The sequence below is a fragment of the Staurois parvus genome, unplaced genomic scaffold (assembly GCF_062004578.1).
Source record: "Staurois parvus isolate SC_StPar_1 unplaced genomic scaffold, SC_StPar_1.0 ptg000006l, whole genome shotgun sequence".
Lineage (NCBI taxonomy): Eukaryota > Metazoa > Chordata > Amphibia > Anura > Ranidae > Staurois > Staurois parvus.
Genome location: NW_028317802.1, coordinates 7,407,410 through 7,421,774, shown reverse-complemented (window position 1 = coordinate 7,421,774; position 14,365 = coordinate 7,407,410).

Sequence of the window (14,365 nt, the reverse complement as noted above, 5' to 3'; positions counted from 1 at the left end):
AGTTCTACAGTTCTGTTATCTTTAAAACTGCTTCAGCTTGGCAGTAGATAGTGGGGATATCAGAAAATTATGCCTTGGATGTTACATTCAGTGCAGCACACTAAAGTTATAGAAAGACACTACTGCCATTTAAAATAGAAGGTCAGACGAAAGGTTGCTATCAACATGTCTATCTCCGTTGCTTTTTCTTTTACATTTAGCGAGTGCATAGATCTTCTTCTTTGGCCAATTAGCAGGTGAACAGCGTAGGATGTTTACTTGCTGCAGATCAGCATTATGGCACAGCAGGAGTGGGGTTATTAAGTCCAGAGCCGAATGCTGTATGAAGTTGTATTTTTTTTCCCTTCATTTCTTTTAATCATTGCTGTTATATAATACTAGACAGTGATTAACCCATTTTCTGCTGCCAATTTTACCTTTCATCTAAACCTTCTGACTCAAGTTTCCCCTCATTAAGGCGTAGCTTCATCTCCTACGCATCTCATTTATGTGTAGAGACTCAATTAGTTTCAGGAAAAGAAGAAGATTTTCAAAATCCTGCAGACTTCTGGGGGATAAACACTTTTTGTGTCTATACCACATATCAGGATATGTTCTTGAATACATACGGCTATACCTAAAGAGTATATACTGATCTTCTGTATTACAGGTGGTATCTCCCTCAAGAATTGAAGTATTGTCTAGACTTTACCTGGTACCCCAAAAGAATGTAAAAGCTTAGCTATACAACACTTCCTGTTCTCAAGTGTGCTAAGGAAAACAAAGCAGACACCGAAATAAAAGCAACACCTCAAGCCTACAGACAAGAGTCAAAGTCTAAAACTAAGCAATAATTAAAATGCATGGTTTTTAAAGCAAAATCATTGTTTATACATATTTCAATTTATATTTTGATTTCTAAACCCCTAAATTAGAAATTTTAAAATTGGTGGTGATTGGGTAGAACCCCTTGTCATGCTTTTATTGCTGTCTTTGTCCCCAAAAGGGAGATTAACTTTTTCTATTTGTCCTGGTGGGAGGTTGCTGTCTTTCCTAATTTGCCTCATTCAGCTGTGTATGTTGTATACATATACATGAACAATAGGAGCTCAAACTAAAAGCTTCTCATAGAATAACAAATATTACATAGAAGTGACTGTATACTACTTTAAAAACACCACCTGCACCAATGGAGGAGAGCCAAACCGAATAATAAGAGTTAAAATTACTTATTATTTTACACTTTAAAATATCCCATGCATTTTGGAGACCATAAAAAACCCTTCCTTAATCAGGGCTTCAATTAAAATAAGAACGGTAAATTTTCCTGTGTGAATCTATGTAGGGAAGCTAATTTCTGGTCTAGGAGGATTACTAGCCACCAGCATCTGCCTGAGCAATCAAGATCCATTAAATCAATAATTTAATGTATCATTTGGTCTGGGGATCCTTCCATTGGTGCATGTTTTTTGTGGTAACTTGCTGGGTACCCATTCGAAGGTAGCCCTGTCTGTTTTGAGCAGCCTGACCTAAGTCAATGAGCTCTATGAATATTTGTGTCCTCTCACTTTTTTGTTTGAACTCACATCAAAGTCCCAGAGCCTCTTGGATGTTTTTTATTTCGAATTCCAAGCTAAATGCAAACTGATGTAAGCTGACTAACCTGTGTAAGAAGGCTGTATATACTTACATATTTTCAGGCTGGTTCGGGCTGGTCATATGATCTTCTGAGTGATCAACAATGGCTAGAAGACCTGGAAGAGGTAATGTCACCCATAGGCTCCGATGGCCCATCCAGTGTCATGGCTCTCTCGTCTCCCCTGCAGCCACCGCTGGCTGGCACAGGAGAGCCAGATTACTTGACTGGAGAAGCCTGAAATTAAATAAATTTATACCTCATATGTTTTAGGATGAGTGAGCATTTTTAAGATTAGATACTGTAGGATTTAGCCTAGAATTCCATTTTAAAGACAACACCTGTCAGGAGCAAATATAAAATATTCATATTCAATAGTTCATATTTACCTAACTAAATAGAACCCAAATATATTTTTTACATTTTAAATATTTAGTTCTGAACAAAGCAATTTTTACATTTCCTCTGGGCCCAAATCTTCAAATGTTAGCTTCTGAGAAAAACATACACATATAGTGCATAAGTCAGTACAGAAAGAAAAAAAACTATATTTTCAAACATAATGTTGAAAATTACTCTGTTATCTTTTCTTAGATGATTATTCCAAAACTTCTTTAAAGGTTAAATGTTGCTATTGTAAGTAATTTTCTATAACTGAACAACTTTCCATTTCCATTGGTTTGCAATATGTTATGTCTTCTCCATCATTAAAGCTGGAACACTCACTTCAGGTACACCATAGACCTTGAATATCATATTCATGACACTGTGGGATGTCTCCTCCAATAGAATTAAAATGAAAATGTTGCTTTGTATAATATCTGAGTGTTTCCCTGCTGTGCTTTTCTACAGCCATATAGCAAAGCCCTCCTTTTAAGTGAAGGATTGTTTGCACAGGAGAAAATTGTTCACAATGAAAATGTCTTCAATAATACATTGTATTACACACATATATTATGATATTATTATTTTTTTGAATGCCATATGTAGCTTTTCAATAAGAAGACACTGGAGATAAGTAAAGCAATTTGTTAAAAGTTTGGAATGTATCGAATGCATTAAACTCTACTCTCAGATTATGCAGTCAAAGTCCCTTAAAGTTTGCTCTTAAAGGTATGCTTCTATGAAAAACAAACAGAAACAATTGAGTACTGTCTGTGATACTTTTTTTATTTGCACTAACATACAATTTTGAGGACAAGCTTTCGGGGTATGTCCCCTTCTTCAAGGTCTAAGCAGTACTGGTACTGCTTAGACCTTGAAGAAGGGGACATACCCCGAAAGCTTGTCCTCAAAATTGTATGTTAGTGCAAATAAAAAAAGTATCACAGACAGTACTCAATTGTTTCTGTCGCAAATGCACTAATACGGCTACAATCACCTCAAGCATGAAAAACAAAAAAATGAAACCTTGAGTTGAATATCAGGAACACGGCCTGTTTAATCAATATTCAAGCATTTGTTTTTCAATCCTGGCATTGTAAGATTCCATGCACTTTAGCTTATACAGTGCCTTGAAAAAGTATTCATACCCCTTGAAATTTTCCACATATTGTCATGTTACAATCAAAAACGTAAATGTATTTTATTGCAATTTTATGTGATAAACCCACACAAAGTAGTACATAATTGTGATGTGGAAGGAAAATGATAAATGGTTTTCAAAATGTTTTGCAAATAAATATGTGAAAAGTGTGGCTTAGATTTGTATTCAGCCCCCCTCAATACTTTTTTTAGAACCACCTTTCGCTGCAATTACAGCTGCATATCTTTTTTGGGTATGTCTCTACCAGCTTTGCGCATCTAGAGAGTGACATTTTTGCCCATTCTTCTTTGCAAAAAAGCTCAAGCTCTGTCAGATTGGATGGAGAGCATCTGTGAACACAGATTCTCAATTAGATTTAGGTTTGGACTTTGACTGTGCCATTCTAACACCTGAATATGCTTTGATCTAAACCACTCCATTGTAGTTCTAGCTGTATGTTTAATGTTGTTGTCCTGCTGGAAGGTGAACCTCCGCTCCAGTCTCAAGTCTTTTGCTGACTCTAACAGGTTTTCTTCTAAGATTGCCCTGTATTTGGCTCCATCCATTTTCCCATCAACTCTGACCAGCATCCCAGTCCCTGCTGAAGAAAAGCATCCCATAACATGATGGTGTGTTCATGGTGATGTGCAGTGTTGGTTTTCCACTACACATAGCGTTTTGCTTTTAGGCCCAAAAAGTTCAATTTTGGTCTCATCTGACCAGAGCACCTTCTTCCACATGTTTTCTTTGTCCCCCACATGGCTTCTTGCACACTGCAAATGGGAATTCTTCTGGCTTTCTTTCAACAATGGCTTACTTCTTGTCACTCTTCCATAAAGAGCAGGTTTGTGGAGTGCACAACTAATAGTTGTCTTGTGGACAGATTCTCCCACCTGAGCTGTGAATCTCTGCAGCTCCTCCAGAGTTACCATGGGCCTCTTGGCTGCTTCTCTGATTAGTGCTCTCCTTGCCCGGCCTGTCAGTTTATGCAGACGTCCATGTCTTGGTAGATTTGCAGTTGTGCTATACTCTTTCCACTTTTGGATGATGGATTGAACAGTGTTGAACAGTGCTCCGTGAGATGTTCATATCCATGGGATATTTTTTTATAACCTAACCCTGCTTTAAATTTATCCACAACTTCATCCCTGACCTGTCTGGTGTGTTCCTTGGCCTTCATGATGCTGTTTGTTCATTGATGTTCTCTAACAAACCTCTGAGGGCTTCACAGAACAGCTGTATTTATACTAAGATTAAATTACACACAGGTGGACTCTATTTACTACTTAGTTGACTTTTGGAGGCAGTTGTTTCTACCAGATTTTAGTTAGGCGTATCAGAGTAAAGGGGGCTGAATATAAATGCACACCACACTTTTCAGACATTTATTTGTAAAAAGTTTTGAAAACCATGTATCATTTTCCTTCCACTTCACAATCCGCCGCCAACCTGGAAAAAAAAAAAAAAAAGGTCTGAACTCAACGCTGGCTCCCACCATCTGACAGCTCTGCCTCCTCCTGCCACTATATAAAAGAAGGGGCAATGCCGCTTGGTGACATCACTGGGTGACCTCACCCCTTTGTGAAGTCATCAACCAGGGCATGCTTAGTCAATGACGGAGGGGGTGGGGTCTATAAGGGGTGGGGCCAACACATGACATCACAGGTAGACCCCACCATCTTGTGATGTCATCAACTAAGCATGCGCCGGTTGATGACTTCACACTTACTGTGCATGGAACCTAATAGTATATCAGTTTACCACAGTACCTAATTGTTGATAAACTGTTGATCAATAAAGAGAGAACAAAAGCTACACAGCTCAGGATTCAGGAAATACTTTCTCAGAGCTATAAGCTGTGGCAATAGTATTCCAGCTGTATCTTGAAGTGCATAAGGGTTAGTGCAGTGCAGAGGATCCTGATTATGTATACAGATAATCGGTTGAGTTAATAATAAAGTATAACTAAAGGCAATTTTTTTTTAGTTTTGGATAAAGTGGAGAGGGATTAGAACACCTGAAAGTCTTTGTTGTTGTCTGTGCCTCCGTTAGGGAGATTCACCCTCTCTATTTGTCCTGCTTACCATTATCACTGAAATAGAAAGTAAAAGAAAATTCCAAATTTTGGGATGTCTCCAGAACAGTAATAGAGGGGGAATCTTCCAATTGGGAAACTAGTTCTTGTGATCTGGGGGTCCCCATGGAATTCTCTTCATTTTCAGGGATTTCCTTCCACTTCATATTTGGCTATGGGACAGGAAGTGAAGGAAAATCTTCCCAATGAGACACAGATGGCGAAAAAAAAAAATCTGACAGGGGTTATAACCCTCCCTTACTCTATCCAAAATTAAATAAAAAAAACTTTTGCCTATAGTTCTACTTTAAGGGTGAGTTTAGTTAAGGGTTAGTTTTAGGGTTGAGGTATAGAGTCTTTAGTGTGAGAGTTGGAGGCTAAAGGGAAGGTTGCTGTGAGTGACAAGAAAGGAGCAGAAGCACATAAATGAGGTCATCCCTGTGCCATCCTCTTGTCACCAATATCCCAAGCAAGTTTAGACTGACAACACTCATTAGTGTAATGCAGCCTGGTTTAGCACGTTGATTATTTCACTTCTCTTTGCTGTTTGGAAAAATTATTATGCAGTCACATTTTATTTTTACTTTTTCTACTTAGGTTAGCAGTAGTTAGAGAATAAATGTATTTTTTATTTAGTGAATGCTTAATTGGGCTGAAGGATGTTTTTATATTTGCCAGTCTTCAACTTTCAATGAAGTGAAGTCTGAAAGAAAGATTATAATTACTGATATATGCAAATATATACAAATATGTGGCTGTTGGTATGGAAAAAATGCATATTCCTGATAGGAAACAACTCTGACTATAGTTTTGACCAAAGTATGGACAAGTCCAGGGGCGTACTGACAACTCATGGGGCCCCCGGGCAATAGGGGATCATGGGGCCCCTGTGTCCATGCCAACACCCAAAAAAGCCTATGAAAAAGCCAATGAAAGGTACCAGGGGCATCTCATGGGGCCCCCTACTGGCCCTGGGCCCTCGGGCAGTGCCCGAGTGCTCGAATGATCAGTCCTCCCCTGGACAAGTCTACACTCACTAGGATTCCATGGCACTGTTATGGGTTATATGGGGTGATATTTTTTGATCTTGAGGTATGAAAGTGTTCCTATTTTATGTTTAATTATGCTACTATGTAATCTGTATATTAATATTGTGTTATTAGTACAAAATAGATAGATTTTACTGTCTGATAAATATAGCGATATGTCTTAATTTAGTACTTTTTCCAGGAATTCGATACTGTTTTTAATCTGGGAAATGGACTCATGTCCTGACTTACTGGTACTTTCTGCAATCAGTTTATCACTGTCCTATTTAGGGGATGATAAGTGGATCTATGACTAATATGTAAATATCTGCATTTTCTGAAAGCCCTGATGCTGTTTTTCTGCACAATATGCAGCTTGTAGGAAAATCTTAGACACGCAAGCCATTAGCTAAAGTACAGTTCGGCTTATTGTCAGAGGATAAAGTAAATTTCACAGCCAATGGCATCCTATAGCTAAAGTAACTCTGAAGTAGACAACATTAAAACATGTTGCATGTAATTATTTGCTGAAAATCAGGAATTGAGTTCTTATTCACTTTGCATATTTTGGTAACATTCTTAATATGTATACTGTATGTTTAATCACTACAGTCAGTCTCTCTCTATCTCTCTCTCTCTCTCTCTCCTTACTAGACATGGAGGCATCAGCTGAAGGAGCCATTGGCTCCTGCTGTTGTCATTCAAATCCAGTGAGGAGGGCACAGGCCGAGCTGCACTGTGTGTGTCAATAGACCCATGCAACCCGGCTTGAGATCAAGTTCACACAAATGCCCCAAAGCAAGCGGCTTGCTATGAGGGCACTCAGAGAAGAGGAGGAGCCTGGTAACTCCACTTTTATGGGAAATAATAACAATAAAAAAAAATATAGCATATACATTTGGTACACAAGCTGTATTGTAATAGAATGTGATAAATAATTACCGTTCCTTTTCAATCTGCAGCACTGTAAATTTTGTAAAATTCAATGCAATATGGCTACTTTGAGGTGTTCTGTGCACAGTTGGTGTATGGAACGCCCCCTAGAAATGTCATTTCCTGCTTGTGTGATTGGCTCATTGATTTCACAGAAGTCTGCATTAAGATACACATCAGATTTTAGGCATTCTCTTCATAAAAAAGAAAAAAATTTTTTTAGGTGAGATACTCCTAGATGGGTTAAGTACCTCTAAAGGGATGCTGACATTATAATAAAAAAGTAACTTCCATTCAGATTCATTCTGCACATCGCTATAGACAAACAAACAGCTTTTTCTTCAGAGCAGCATTACATTACTAACATTTATAGGTAAAGTTGATCCAGGGAATATCCGATTTCCTCTTGGGGGATCAGGAAGGAATTTTTTTCCCTGCTGGAGCAAATAGGATCATGCTTTGCTGGGCTTTTTGCTTGTCTTCCTCTGGATCAACTGTGGGTATATGATTATAACTTTTTTTATTTTAATGGTTGAACTAGATGGACTTTTGTCTTTTTTCAACCAGAATTACTATGTACGGTAACTATGTAGCAGAAACAGGTAGAAATATGCAAAGCAACACAATTTATGAAAATCCTTGCAATGTACATGAGAGGATTGTTTTTTTTCTCAACTAAAGTGCAGTTAATCTCGATTCGTGAATGCGCAACACAATGTATTTACTGAACGTAGTGCTGCAGCCCTATTTTCCCAGCCGCTTGGTACCATGGATAAATGCAAAAAACTACTATATATATATATATATATATATATATATATATATATATATATAATCAGTACAGTTATAGAGGCTCTAAAGGCTTAAGGTTTTTCTACCTTACTACATTCTATTCATTAAGGTAAAAAGGTCCATTGTTAGCCCCCCTATCACTTACCTGAGTTCGATCTCGATCCAGCGCTTTGCCCAAGAGCAGCAGCACTCAAAACTGTCTCTTTATCCCTACTCACTGGACACATGCAGCCCAGCTCAGGATTGATCCCATCCAAGTGCCCCCATAGCAAATAACTTGCTATGGGGCAATCAGAGAAGAGGAGGAGCCTGACGCATCAGCAGGTAACCCCAGAAGAGGAAGTTCAGGGTCGCTCTGTGCAAAACCAAAGCACAGAGCAGGTAAGTATCACCTGTTTGTTATTAAAAACTAAAAAAACAAAACAAGAAAAAAAAAATTACCTTTACAATCACTTTAAGGTATATATAAGTTCAATAAATCGTGTAATGCCCATCTGCTGTTTTAGATACTGGTGCCGGTAACTGGAACCTGTCCACAGTTCCCATATTTAAAGTAACACCAGGTCATTGCAGCACTTTTCTTTTTATTAAGCCAACAGAAGTAACAAATCTTCATTTAAGAATTGTCACTTCTAATAGATTAACCACTTGCCCTCCAAAGGATTTACACCCCTTCCTGACTAGGCCATTTTTTGGCGTTGGGGCGCTGTTACTTTAACAGACAATTGTGCAGTCATGCAATGCTGAACCCAAATTAAATTTATGTCCTTTTCCCCACAAATAGAGCTTTCTTTCGTTGGAATTTGATCGTCTGCGCATTTTATTTTTTGCGCTATGAACAAAAAAAACCCTACAATTTAAAAAAAAACCAATATTTTTGACTTTTTGTCAAAAAAATCAAATGTCATAAATTTAGGGCAACATGTATTCTGCTATGCTATGCAGAGCCATACAAAGCAGTGCACAGGAGCTGACAGGGGACAGATCTGTATTGTTTACATACAGGTCTCTACCCCGTCAGAAATCCTGGGAGATTGCCGGGTGCTGGCAGGGAATCACCGGCTGGGACCCGGTGATTGACAGCAGAGGCCATCCCCTACCCGGAATGGCAAAAGCACGTATACAGTTGTGTTCAAAATAATAGCAGTGTGTTGAAAAAAGTGAATAAAGCTCAAAATCCTTCTAAAAGCTTTTATTTTCATACACACAAATGCATTGGAAACACTACACATTCTATTCCAAATCAAAACATGAAGAAAAATATATCAAATTTGTGTTGTTCCTCTAAAAAAATGGAAGAATATTAGACTGTTCAAAAAAATAGCAGTGTTTGTATTCTTTACAAACTCAAACATTCACTATATAAACTGAAAAATGTTTGAAGGTTTTGCTTTCCTGTGAATCACTTAATGAATATTTAGTTGTATAAGCACTGTTTCTGAGAACTGCTGTACATCTGTGTTGCATGGAGTCAACCAACTTCTGGCACCTGTGAACAGGTATTCCAGCCCAGGATGATTGGACTACATTCCACAGTTCTTCTCTATTTCTTGGTTTTGCCTCAGAAACTGCATTTTTGATGTCACCCCACAAGTTTTCTATTGGATTAAGATCCGGGGATTGGGCTGGCCACTCCATAACGTCAATCTTGTTGGTCTGAAACCAAGATGTTGCACATTTACTGGTGTGTTTGGGGTCGTTGTCTTGTTGGAACACCCATTTCACGGGCATTTCCTCTTCAGCATAAGGCAGCATGACCTCTTCAAGTATTCTGATGTATTCAAACTGATCCATGATCCCTGGTATGCGATAAATAGGCCCAACACCGTAGTATGAGAAACATCCCCATATCATGATGCTTGCGCAACCATGCTTCACTGTCTTCACAGTGTACTGTGACTTGAATTCAATGTTTGGGGGTCGTCTGACAAACTGTCTCCGACCACTAGACCCAAAAAGAACAATCTTACTTTCATCAGTCCACAAAATGTTGCGCCATTTCTCTTTAGGCCAGTCAATGTGCCCCTTGGCAAATTGTAACCTCTTCAGCACATGTCTTTTTTTCAACAGTGGGACTTTGCGGGGGCTTCTTGCAGATAGCTTGGCTTCACATAGGCGTCTTCTAATTGTAACAGTACTCACAGGTAACTTTAGGCCTTCTTTGATCTTCCTGGAGGTGATTGTTGGCTGAGTCCTTGCCATTTTGGCTATTCTTCTATCCATTCGAATGGTAGTTTTTCGCTTTCTTCCACGTCTTTCAGGTTTTGGTTGCCATTTTAAAGCATTTGCGATCATTTTAGTTGATCAGCCTATCATTTTCTGTACTTCTTTATATGTTTTCCCCTCTCCAATCAACTTTTTAATCAAGGTACGCAGTTCTTCTGAACAATGTCTAGAACGACCCATTTTCCTCAGAATTTCAGAGAGAAATGCACTGTAACCAGCATGTACAACATTTGCTGCCTTCCTTCCTTAAATAAGGGCAATAATTTCCACCTGTTTTTCATAGAATGAATGACCTCACTAATAGAACTCCACACTGCTATTATTTTGAACATGCCCCTTTCAATTAGTGATTCAATTGCACAGAATCAGCAGCATGCATGCCATGACTGTTGAGTCTGTTGGATTTCTATTACTCTACTATACCTGCTAGTAAATTATTTGCCATGTAGAAATATCATTTCTACCAAAAACAGTGATTGATCAGGTTAGTGATGTCTGACTGCTATTATTTTGAACACAACTGTATATACATGATTTTGCGCACCTGTGATACCCTGTAGTAATATTTTTGCTATAGGGCGGCGCGGAAGCACTTAAAAAAAAAGAGTACTACAACAATGTGGTGCTATATTTACTTTGTATTTGTTATTACCATTATTTTCAACTTTTTTTGTGGTCTGAATTCTGTATAGAGTCCTACAGAACAGACAGTGCACATGAAACTCTAAAAGTGTTATGGGCCCAGTAGCCCAGTCATAACCAGCTACAGCAAAAGAAGTGCAAGATACAGCAACAGAAAGAAGACTGCAACAGAATAAAAGAAAATGGCCAGTAACACAGCTGCAGCAAAGCTTTCATTTGCAAATCTACTGTAGCAGAAAGCAACCTCTTCTGCCAAGTCTAGGGAAGTGTAAAACATTACATTTGTAGCTGGGTCTCTGCCCCCCCCCCCCTCCTCCTGTCAGCAATTCAGAGTGTAACCACAAGGCAGGACAGTATGTGAGGACTCTCTTCCCCCCTCTCTCATGGGAACAGCAATGGACCAATCAGCAGTAAAGAGAGGAGAATCAGAAGTTTCTGGAAAAGGATTCTCCTCAGAGTGCGACAGGAGAGGGATGTGACAGGGCCATGCTGATTAGCTTGATTTTATCAGAGAAATAGTCTGTGTCAGATGTGGATTCTCCTCAGAGTGTGACCGCAGCTGAGTGTGACAAGAACTGAATGTGACAGGACAGTGTCAAGGAGCTCCATTTAAGAGAGAAAAAGCCTAAGTCAGCAGAAGCCCACTTCTGTGTGAGCGACTACAAAAGGTTACAGATTGTGACCAGATTTAGTGGACGGATGAAGCTGTGTACCAGAGTCACCACGGGCAACCTAGATTGAGCAGATAGCTGATCATAAGGATCACTGCTGCTGTGTCACTGTGTCTGGTGAAAGGGCCTTGTAGCCACTACTTGTTACCACTTTAGAAACTGTGCCAACAGGCATTATTGGGCTACTTGTTACCACCATTAGAGACTGAGCCATTAGGAACCACCTTATTAGCTGCCTCATATCCTTAATACTGCCTTCAGGCCTTATTTACTTATTTAGCTTTAAAGTGTTACTAAACCCACAACAGTAAAATCAGTCTGTATATGCAGTAAACATGCTTGTTATACTCACTGCGTAAGGGGTTAATCCTCCACATTGAGTAAAAAAGCCTGTTTAATCCCACCTTCTCTGATCCTCCCCTTCTTCTACTGCCCCCAATCCATCTGTTGATAGTACAGAGCTTTAGGAGTCACTGTGCACATCCTCAGTTTAGTGTGTAGTGCTAGAGATTTTTTGGGGGGGAGGAGGATGCATATGATCAGTACAGGGCCAATCAACACTTTCCAGACAGAGGGTCGAGGGTCATGAACCCTCATAGGGCAGTCAGAGCAGAATGAAAACGCCTCCTACAAGCTTTAACCAGTGTTCAGCTGGACACTGGTAGAAGCTACAAGACTGGTATAAACTGCTAATGAGAAAAGGTATTTATCAGTTTATATTTACTACAATAATTTACTACAATAATTGTATTTCCATGCTCTGTTTACTGTGGGAGACCAGGCATAGTGAATGGAGGGTCATGGGTTTAGTAACATTTTATGCATGCCAACAAGCCCCAAAGTTTAGCTTAGCTGAAGAGTCAGGACTAAAGACTACCCCTAACAGCAGGTCTGCCAAGCTATGCAGGCATTAGTTCCTGATTTGAAGGTGTGTGTGGTAGGCATGAACCAGATCAAGAAACCTCTCACACTTATGTATTACTAGAATGGAGGAAAAGGGGCCAGTCTACAGCTGACTACTGATGTTGAGGCTCAACTGATTAAACTGAATGTATCAGATGTGAGCCCAGGAAGTTCTAGTCAAGCAGCACTGGCAGAAAAAACTACCTTACCAGTGCCGGTGGCTATGATTGGGCCAGAATTAATTGCAGCCTTGGGATATTTTGTGGTTAAATGCCAAAAGAACATCCCAACATACACTTGGACTGGATATAGAAAACTGAAAGCCTTCTGGGGAAAGCAACAGGTGCCTGCTGGGGAAGAAGAATATGAAACCTGGATGGAGCAAGCCATGCAGGCCCTGGAAGAGTGGGATGTGCCTGAAGCTCAAAAGAAACAGCGCATCAGTGAAAGTTTAAGAGGGGATGCTGCGGAAGTGATAAGTGACTGTTTTGACTGCCTTACATGACAATTATGGTCACTTAGGACCTGAAAGAACGTTCAAATTAGTGAAAGACCTCTTCTACTGTCTGTGCATGTTGACGTTGAAGGATATGGTGCATACAGAGAGACTCTACCCAGCAGAGCCGACCCAATGGGCCATCTTCATAGTCAAGGGAGTTGGGTAATGTCTTGATGGTAACTGATCACTTCACCCAGTAAGCCCAAGCATTCGCAACCAAAGACCAGTAAGCATCTACAGTGGCAAAAGTTCTTGTAGAAAAGTTCTTCATCCACTAGCCTACCTCAATGCATTCACTCCTACCAAGGAAGAGACTTTAAGTGTAGACTCATTAAGAGACTGTTAGACCTTTTGGGCATTCAGAAGTCAAGCACAATCCCCTACCACCCTCAAGGGAATCCTGAGCCACAGCCATTTAATCACACGCTCCTAGATATGCTTAGGATTCTTTCTGCTGAGAAGAAACAACATTGGATCGGGCATATTGCAGCTATCATGCACGCCTACAACAGCACTGAAAATGATGCTACTGGTTATTCACCATACAGGCTGATGTTTGCGAGAGAACCTTGACTACCAGTGGACTTAGCATTCGGCACATTTCTAGATCATACTTTGATGATTTCCCACAGAAGATATGTGGACTGTTTGAGGAAGAGTCTAAAAACATGGCTGAAAAAGCTAAGGCTGCCTCAGACACCCAGGGGCAGCAAAACAAAAGAAACTTTGACCTGAAGGTGAGGGTACATGACTTATAGCTTGGCGATAGGGTGTTGCTAAGGAATCTAGGACCCCGTGGAAAACACAAGTTAGCTGATTACCACAAGTCACAGCCCTATATTATCTACAGTTGCAAGAAAAAGTATGTGAACCCCTTGGGATTACGTGGAGTTTTGCATGAATTGGGCATAAAATGTACTCTGAACGTCATCTAAGTCACAACAATAGAAGAACACAGTCTGCTGAACATAATACTACACAAACATTAGATGTTGCCATGGTTTAATTGCACATAACATGTAAACATTCACAGTGCAGGGAGGAAAAAGTATGTGAACCTTTGGACTTAATAACTGGTTGACCCTCCTTTGGCAGCAATAACCTCAACCAAACGTTTCCTGTAGTTGCAGATCAGACCTGCACAACGATCTGGAGTAATTTTGGACCACTCCTCTTCACAAAACTGTTTCAGTGTAGCAATATTCTTGGGATGTCTTGTGTGAATCGCTCTCTTAAGATCATGCCACAGCATTTCAATCGAGTTGAGGTCAGGACTCTGACTGGGCCACTCCAGAAGGCGTATTCTGTGCTGTTGCAGCCATTGTTTTGTTGAATTACTTGTATGCTTTGGGTCATTATCCTGTTGCATCACCCATCCTCTGCAGAGCTTCAGTTGGCAGACAGATGGTCGTACGTTTTCCTGCAAAATGTCTTGATAAATTCTGGAATTCATTTTC